Source organism: Chanodichthys erythropterus, chromosome 22, assembly GCF_024489055.1.
Source record: "Chanodichthys erythropterus isolate Z2021 chromosome 22, ASM2448905v1, whole genome shotgun sequence".
Lineage (NCBI taxonomy): Eukaryota > Metazoa > Chordata > Actinopteri > Cypriniformes > Xenocyprididae > Chanodichthys > Chanodichthys erythropterus.
Genome location: NC_090242.1, coordinates 35,830,571 through 35,839,695, shown reverse-complemented (window position 1 = coordinate 35,839,695; position 9,125 = coordinate 35,830,571). Strand labels below are relative to the sequence as shown.

The 9,125-nt window shown below is 32.3% G+C and overlaps 1 long non-coding RNA gene across 1 annotated transcript; it reads right to left on the bottom strand.

The window, feature by feature from the left end:
- Positions 1-636: 636 nt before the first annotated feature.
- On the bottom strand, positions 637-7,955 carry LOC137012692 (uncharacterized). The gene is made up of 3 exons (XR_010893595.1): positions 7,781-7,955; positions 1,167-1,290; positions 637-1,043 (listed from the first exon to the last, which is right to left on the bottom strand). It is a non-coding gene; the product is annotated as an uncharacterized lncRNA (long non-coding RNA).
- Between the last annotated feature and the right edge of the window lie 1,170 nt (positions 7,956-9,125).

The window sequence follows — 9,125 nt, the reverse complement described above, 5'->3', positions numbered from 1 at the left end:
TGTTTTAATAGATGGAAGATAAATGTTTGTTTTCATCTCTGACCACCAGATGGAGCAAGATTTTCACTGCAAAGTCAAAAGCCTCTTAGTTCAGATTAGAGACACTGATGAAGATGATGATCCAGTTATAGCAACTTTTAATCACTAGATGTCAACCGTAATGTAGGCATTTTAAGTATATTATTTGTCATTTCTCTCCTAAGTAGAAGAAACTTCAGGGAGGTGAGAAACAAGGCCAGTGTTGCACTTGACTTAGATTTCAAAGGCAAAATGCATGAGATGTTACAAGCATTTTTGATGCTTGTAATAAAAAATTGGACTTCTGTACATTTGCTTGTTGCAAATTTACAGACAATGCATGAAATGTTTATATTTGCTGTTGGGGTAATATTGCTATCAGCTGAAAACAAAGTTTATTTGTATTAGCAAAATTGCACAAGTTTTAGTTCATAAAATATTTAAGAACAAATTACATTAATTATAAATTGATTAAGATGGTGTAAAAGGTGTGATTGCAGGTTAGTAATCTGGCCCCTTCGTATGAAGTAGAAAAAACGTTGGCCCTCGCCACTATCGAAGTTGCTCATCCCTGCAGTTAATGTTTCAAAGAAATGAAACTTGATTTAGACAAGGAACATTAAATGGGGAAAATAAAAATGGCAAATTATTCAAATAATTACAGGAAACAGCAGGTGCAGAAATGATACAAACATCAAGAACCTCACACGAGTATCATATTTAAAGACACAATACTGTAACAACTGGATGAAAGTTCATTATTATTTCATTTATTATAGGTTCAGAACAAAAAAACTATACAACTATATGAAAATATGATAGCATTTATACACTATTTACATTTGTTCCTGTTTGTTTTTCCCCACAAAGCCTAATATAGGCTACTGACACAGATTATCCAACATTCATTTCTCCTGCTGGTTTGTTCTCCAGGGAAGATTTAAGGTCATCTTATTTCATGACGACCCGTTCTGAATAAAGCTGCTGTCAGGATCTTCAGAGTCCAGAAGACACACACACATGTGCTTTAAAAAGAGACAAATGAATCACATGTTTCATCCTTAACAATATATTAAATAAATGTTAAAGAAAACATATATCAGCTGATCATCAGAGCTGCCAGTACATGATTTAAGAAATTATATTACATTCATTAATGCAGTTTCAAACTTTCACACATCATTTCTTCAGATGTTCATGATCTCAGCTCAAGTTTGATCATCTCTGATGCTTCAGATCGACACTCTTCAGGACTGTGTGGATCAACAGAGACTGTGAATGAAGAAACACACGGCTGATTATCTTCAGGATAAATATGGTGATTACATACACTGCAAGAACTAATATGTTATATCTACTTGATGAAATTGTGGCAACAGATTACAAGCAATATTATTATTTAAATTCAACAAATAAGAATTGAGGAAGAATTCATCAAATTAATTCCTTAAAAGTCAACCATTTAAAATGAGTAAAAATTTAAACAAAAATGTCTGAATAACAGACAGACGTCAAAGATGAATTAAGAACTCTTTAGTTTTTATTGCCAACATTGAAGACATCAGATGATAGCGAGCAGAATCACTGAAGGAAAGAGAAACACATGAACTTAAATTCACATTAAATTCTCTCTTATTAAAACATGCTGACTTTATTTCTGTCATTTCTTTTTGAGAACTAACAGGTTTAGATGTTAAAGTTTTATTGAAAATATTAGGTTACCATTATGTTTCCTTTAGTTGAGCAGTTTGACTTTACTTTTTGTGACAGTTTGTGGTTTTGTAACAGTAATCATTAAATCACGCAATTCGTTACAAAAGAAGCCATGAACTTCATGCTGCAATGCATGCTGCCCCCATTGTTGAGATTACAGTTTTTCTCCATCGATTTGACACATTTCTCCAAACTCAGATCATTGTTCTCAAAACAGTTAACTCAGTGATCTGAACACTTTGTAATTGCAAAACAGGTTGTTTGTTTCATTCTTTTCACAAAATAACAAATCATGTGAATAATTTTCTTAAAACACTAAACACAAAGTTCTCAAATGTTTTCATAATAGTTCATACATCCAACAAAAACTTTAATAAATCAGGAAAAAATGATCACAGCTTTTTTTATTGGCTATATAGAAAATATGCAACAGAAGGGGAAAATAAAGAGGTGAGTGTAAAGGTGTGGTGTACTGTTTCTGCCATTTCCCACTTTTGATGTAGGTTATGTCAATTATATTAATGTTAATAAACTTGGCTTTAAGTTTAACTGTTAAAATATATTAACATTTATTTTATCAACATCACATTTTAAAAGCATAACATCAAATAACAGCATTAAAAACGTTCAAATAGAAAACATATCAGTACAATTATATTATGCACTTTACATTATAATTTGTTATATATAAATTATAAATGAAATATTATTCTAGCTGAGTTTTTTTTACTGGACCATTATTTTAGAACATTTCCCCTTTCCATGGCTACGCGTCATGCTTTACAGATTGAGTATGTGTGTGTGTGTGTGTGTGTGTGTGTGTGTGTGTGTGTGTGTGTGTGTGTGTGTGTGTGTGTGTGTGTGTTGTGTCTCAAAAGAGGACTTACAGAGGACTTAGGCCAATACTAAAGTAGAACTCAAATGCTGTTAATTGAATTTGACATTTAATCATAACAGGTCAACATAGTATTCAACAAAAATAAATTACTGAAGTACTGAAAAATGTAACAATTTTTTTTTTTTTTTTTTTTGCAAATTTCTCATGGTTACGTCTCAGCTGTAGGCAAAATTTGGGTTTGAAAATTCTGCCCTTACAACCAATTAGCAGAAACAAAATATATGTTTCAGTTCATACATCATGTTTTCTGTGAAAACTATATAAAAATTATATAGCATCATCTAAAAATAATTTCATCATTCACGGATTTGAAAAACATGGTGAGATTTGTGCCTTTACTTACAATGAGTTTCTAGACCCAGTTTCCATCTGACAAATCTGCCTTAACTGCAACACAGATTCCCAATAGTGTACACTCCAGTGAGTTCGGTTATTTAACAAAAGTAGAGCAAAACCGATAGTTGGTGAGTGTGATGGCGTTCGCTTTATGGCGTGTTCGAAACATATATTAATCATTGCGGTCTATATGTGTCAACTTCTGGTTAAACCAATAGTAGGACATTGGGGCAGGAAAATGAGGGTCAAGGTTTAGCTTCAGCAGCTACTGTGTTTTCAAGTAATGTAAGAAAGTATGTATTTATGAGTTAAAATGCACATGAACATCAGCACAACTATAATTATGAGTTTAGGTAACTCTGGATTTCCTTAAGAGTTTCCGAGTTAAGTACGTGATGGTGAGAAAACATGTCAGAGGAAATGGATGCAGAGTCTGCCCTAGTGGAAAAAACCTATACCAAAATGTGTTTAAAATAGACCTACATTCATGTCACACTAACTAAAAACCCTTTTCTGAAGTGGATCAGAAAAGTTAATCAAAGTTGTCCTTAGAAGAAGATTTTCGGACAACTTTGATGAAGGGTTTTGATCCACCTCAAATGTTGACTACTATATTTACTGACATATAATTATTTTAATTAAACTTTATTTGCAGTTCTTCTTTATTGCACAATGCATATTTCTTTATATTAAGCCTAAATGTGTTTAATATCACTATTAGTAAGGATAGTATGGTCACTGCATAATTTGAATGCAAGATATAAAGTGTACTAAACTATACTTGCAATAGTTCCACTTTAGCACAATGAAATAAGTATATCTTTAGTTGGACCTCAACACAAAAATACTTGTTCCAGTTTAGCAAACTTTGAGTTTACCAATTAAGCATACTAAAAGTACAATTGCAGGGTATTTACGTTAAGTACATAAATATGTAAATGCAATTGTAGTATACTTAGCATAAAATAAATGTATTTCAAATAGATTTTAGTATATTTATTTTTGGGGCTAATTTTGCAAATTCGATTGTCTCTTCCTTAGTTGCTATATCTTCTGCTCCTCTTGAGGATAAAATCTCAATATTTAACAATGTCCTTACAGCCAACTTGGACATCTTATGCTCCCATAAAAACACGTAATGTCTCATTTGTACAGTCGTCCCCTTGGTATAATGATGATTTGCATTCCCAGAAGGCATGTCGGAAATTGGAGCGAAAGTGCCGTTGCTCTAATCTAAATGTGTTTCATCAAGCCTGGAAAAGCGGTTTGGCACACTACAGAGTAGCTATTGAAACGGCAAGATCAACATATTTTTTTGAATATTATTGAAAATAATCAAAACAATCCTAGACAGCTTTTTCACACAATTAATAGTCTACTTAATGTGGTGTCAGCTCTTTGACTTCATCTGATTGGTTGTGCAATGAGTTTCTCAAATTTTTCAGTGAGAACATTGATAATGTTCACACAAATATTCTGCTGTTCAAACAGTTAAAACATCAAGCTTTTCTGGCACTCCATTTTCCAAATTTACTGCACTACAATTTGAGTTACTCTGCAAGCAGGTTTCCCTTCTGAAAGCTTCCACTTGCATACTTGATCCTATGCCTTGTAGTTTATTTAAATCTTGCTTTGGTCCTTTATGTCCCTCAGTTCTTGCTATACTAAATGACTCTTTGTCAACTGGTGTGGTGCCAGCATGATGTATATCTTTTGTATTTAAAGTGTGTTGTTTTCTTTGTTATGTTTTCTTGTAAAGTGCTTTGAGAAAGACACTTTTAAAGGCGCTATATAAAATAAATTATTATTATTAACTGTTTTGAGAGCAGGTACATTGGACAAATGTGTCAAATCGAATGTGTCTAACCCTAACCTAACCCTAATATATTAGTCTTATTAACTCATATCTTTTATCTCGCTCACAAAGTGTAAGAATTGACCAATATAATTCTACCCCCTTACTATTATCAACTGGTGTTCCACAGGGTTCAATTTTAGGTCCAATTCTTTTTAGTTTATACATTAACGAGTTACCATCTTTGTGTAAGAACTGTGACACTTTGATGTATGCAGACGACACAGTTATTTTGGCCTATGGAAAATCAGCAGAGGAAGTTGCCTCTAAACTAACTGAGGCCATCTCATCGATTTCAATCTGGCTTGAACAATCCTGTCTGCAATTGAATATATCTAAAACAGTTACCATGTTTTTTTCTAAAAACAATATAAATATAGAACCTGAAATTTTTATATCTGGAGAAAGGTTACAGGTCGTCACAGAATATAAATATTTAGGATTATATATAGATTCAAATCTCAATTTCAAAACTCACATCAAAAATGTTAGTAATAGGATTAAGTTCAGTTTAGCAAATTTTAGATTCATTAGAGATTTCATGTCAACAGAAGCTGCTAAATTATATTTCTTTTCCATGATTTTATCCCACATAACATATTGCTTAATAAGCTGGTCCAATACTCACTCTACAATAATAAAACCATTAGAAAGATTATACAAACAAGCATTAAAAATACTGGATAAAAAACCATACCACTACCACCACTGTAGTATTCTGAGGAAATATCAGTTACTTACCTGGGATAATCTAATTAAATTTAAAAACATTTGTTTAATTTATAAAATTAGATATGGCTTAGCACCCCCTCCACTATGTGATTTTATATATTTTAGATCTAGTGAGGTTAGGGTAACTAGAGGGGCAGTGAGGGAAGACTGCATCATACCCCGGAGAAAAACAGCTTTTGGTCAGGCCGTCTTCTCAGTAAGAGCAGTTCAGCAATGGAACACAGTGCCGGCAACCATTAGAGAGTCTTTGTCATTCTTTTCATTCAAAAAGAATGCAAAAAAATGGCTTGTAGAGAGCCAAACTTGTGGGCACTAATGTTTTTATGTGTGTATTTAAATACTATATCATTTTTATATGAATTGTATTTATTAACTATAATGAGTTGTAATATAATTTTTTTTTTTTTTTTTTTTTTTTTGTGTTTTTGTACTTGTGATTGTTTTTAAAGGTTGCCTTGTTTAAATCTGGCTGGGGGACTACCGATGAAAATTAGCACTTTTGAGCTAACTCGGGTACATTTACATTGTTTTAATGTTTATTAATGTACATTGTCCCCTTTCAAATAAAGAAATAAACTAAAACTAAACTAAACTGAGAAAAACTGTAATGTGCTGATTCTGTCTGTGTATTTTTAAAAAATCCTACAGTGAAACAAGAAAATTAAGAATGTCTGACCTGTGCCCACAAAACATTGTTAGTGAACATCTATTAATATCGAATAACTACTTTTGATCAGTTATGAGATTAGTCAATAACTTTCCTTTAAAATTATTAAAACTTTTTCATCTGATCGTTTCTTTTGTAACGAATGATGTGCTTTAATGAACAGTGTTACAAAAACCACAAACTGATATATTTTTAATTTTCAAAAAGAACTGTAGACAAACGACAGAAATAAAGTCTTGTTAGTGATAAGAGAGATTTTAAGAGAATTTAAGAGAATTTAATGTCTTTTCAGTTGATTCCTTATAAGGCGGTGGCTGAAGTCAGTTGTAGTTCATGTGTTTCTCTTTCCTTTTCTCTTTCCTCGCTATCATCTGATGTCTTCAATGTTGGCAATAAAAACTAAAGAGTTCTTAATTAATCTTTGACGTCTGTCTGTTATTTAGACATTTTTGTTAAAATTTTTACTCATTTTAAATGGTTGACTTTTAAGGAATTCATTTGATTTTTATTCTTATTCTTACTCAATTCTTATTTGTTGAATTTAAATAATAATATTGCTTGTAATCTGTTGCCACAATTTCATCGAGTAGATATAACATATTACTTTTACAGAGTACATTTTCGTTTCGGTTTCGTTTTCACTGATTTACTCGATTCTGTACTGTGTGGTTACATTTTCATCTGTCATTGTGCTGTTAGTAGTCTTCCTGTGATTCATGTATGTTATGTTGGTTCTTTTTAATATGCTGTTTTCCTGCATTTGCGTGTCCTGTGTATTCTGAATAAAGACTTTGAGTAGTTCTCCTTCCTCGTGCTATTTGACCAGTGTAATGTGAAAGAGGGATTGATCATGGTAAAAAAAAAAAACATACAACACTAAATCTCAACAAGAAAATAATAAAGCTGATCATCTGTGGCTGGTGTGTGTTCTGCTGTTTAATCCTCGCTTGTACAGTATAAGAATTACATGATTTGTTTCAGTCGTTTTATCACACAGAATACCAGTGTGGGAGCAAAATTATTATTTATAATATTATTATTATTATTATAATGTAATATTATAACTTGATATATTTATACTCTGCATTGTTCAGAATTGTTTTGTGTAGTTTCTTTGGTGGTGTTTTTTGTTAGTGCGTGTCATTTTAGGAAGTGAAAAATATGCTGGTGCCATTTTATAATCTTTGACTCGAATGCTGAGAGGGACTGAATTCAAACACACAGTCTTCTTAATGGACTGATTTGATTCCATTCATTTATTTCAGCTGTTTAAAAAGCAATAAAATGAAGATAATCACTCAACATCCTGGTTGATTTTATATATGTATTAAACGATGGGCGTTTCTGGTCAATAGTGTTTGCCACATCAGCCATCAGTCAGTTTAATGAGAGGAATTCTGTTATCAAATATCATGAGCCCACACAATATTCATCAGAGCAACTTCAGTTTACAGAATAAACACAAAAATATGGATTTAATGCTATATAATTCAGAAACACAGAGTGTTGATTCCCTCAAACATTTCCAGTTTGAATTATTATGAGAGATTGTTTTACTCACAGTCGGGTCTTATTTCAAAAAGGCTTCTCCATCTGACAATCTTCACAAGCTTCATGTTTTCACTTTGAGTTTTCATCCCTCTCTGTCCTGTGTTTACTCCTAATTTCCATTTCATTGAAACAAGAAATATAATGAAAAACTACAAATATTAGTCTCTTCTGTCTTGCAGAACTCTGGAAAGTCAACAGGAGTCCGAGTCTTAAAGGTCTGAGAGACAAAGAACTGATGGGCGGGGTCTGCATCAGCCTATCAGTGTGCGCCGTGGGCGTGTCTCAACATAATATCACAATATCAGAGTTTGCAGAGGTTTTGTCAACCTGGAAGGCAGTAGCAGTAAGATAAGTATTTGGCTATTCATATTTTTGTCTATATTGAGTGACTTTTCATGCAACCCATTGTGTCTGACTGTAATATTTTTGTAGAAAATCACTTTTGAAGGATGTCTTGCTTTAAGAAGGAGTGATAACCACCTGTAGTGCTTGAACAATGATATCCTGTTGTGATCTACTTTATTGATGTAAAACAAACTTGTAGACTGCAGTTCTTTCTCCAGTTCAGAAGATGTCAGATGAAAATGGGATCCTAATTCTGTGTGGTTGAAACTGTTGACTGCCAGACAACAGTTCCTGGATGTTTCAACATTAAACCAGTTTTTAAATATTATTATGATATTTAAAATATTCTTCATAATTCTCTCAAAGCTCCTCTGAACACACTGAATCACAACTGTTATTATTGTAATGATCATTGACTGACCAGACTGTTATTGCACTTCATTCTTTACTGCACATATCAGTGTCAGTCATGAGTTTGACTGTAAGAATTCTGACTGGAGCATCTTCAGAGTTTTCTTTCTAAAGATTCACACTAATACAAACATACAAATATTAATATGTTTATAGATGAGATGAACAGATGATTCATTTCTATGTTGGCTGATCTTCTGCATGTAGAAACCAGGGTTAAATAAAAACATTTAAGTAAACAACTCTAAAGTTTTTGCTAACACTTTAGAATAATGGTCCGTCATTAATAAGTAAATATGCAGGAAGTAATGCAGGACTAATGAGTAGTACTACATTAACACTTCAGCTACTACTATTAACTAATATAGAAACAAGCTTAACTAATCTGTAAGTAATATCACATTTAGAAGATATTTCCTTATTAGCTAATCAATAATTACCTAATGAGATTACCATCATTATTAACTATAAACTAACGGACAAATTGTAAAGAACATTATCGTGTGTCTGAGACATAATTAGTCATCATTTTTACTCTGAATACAGTCATAAAATGCATCATTAATTACTCAAGTGTTACCTAGTCACTATGCAGGAAC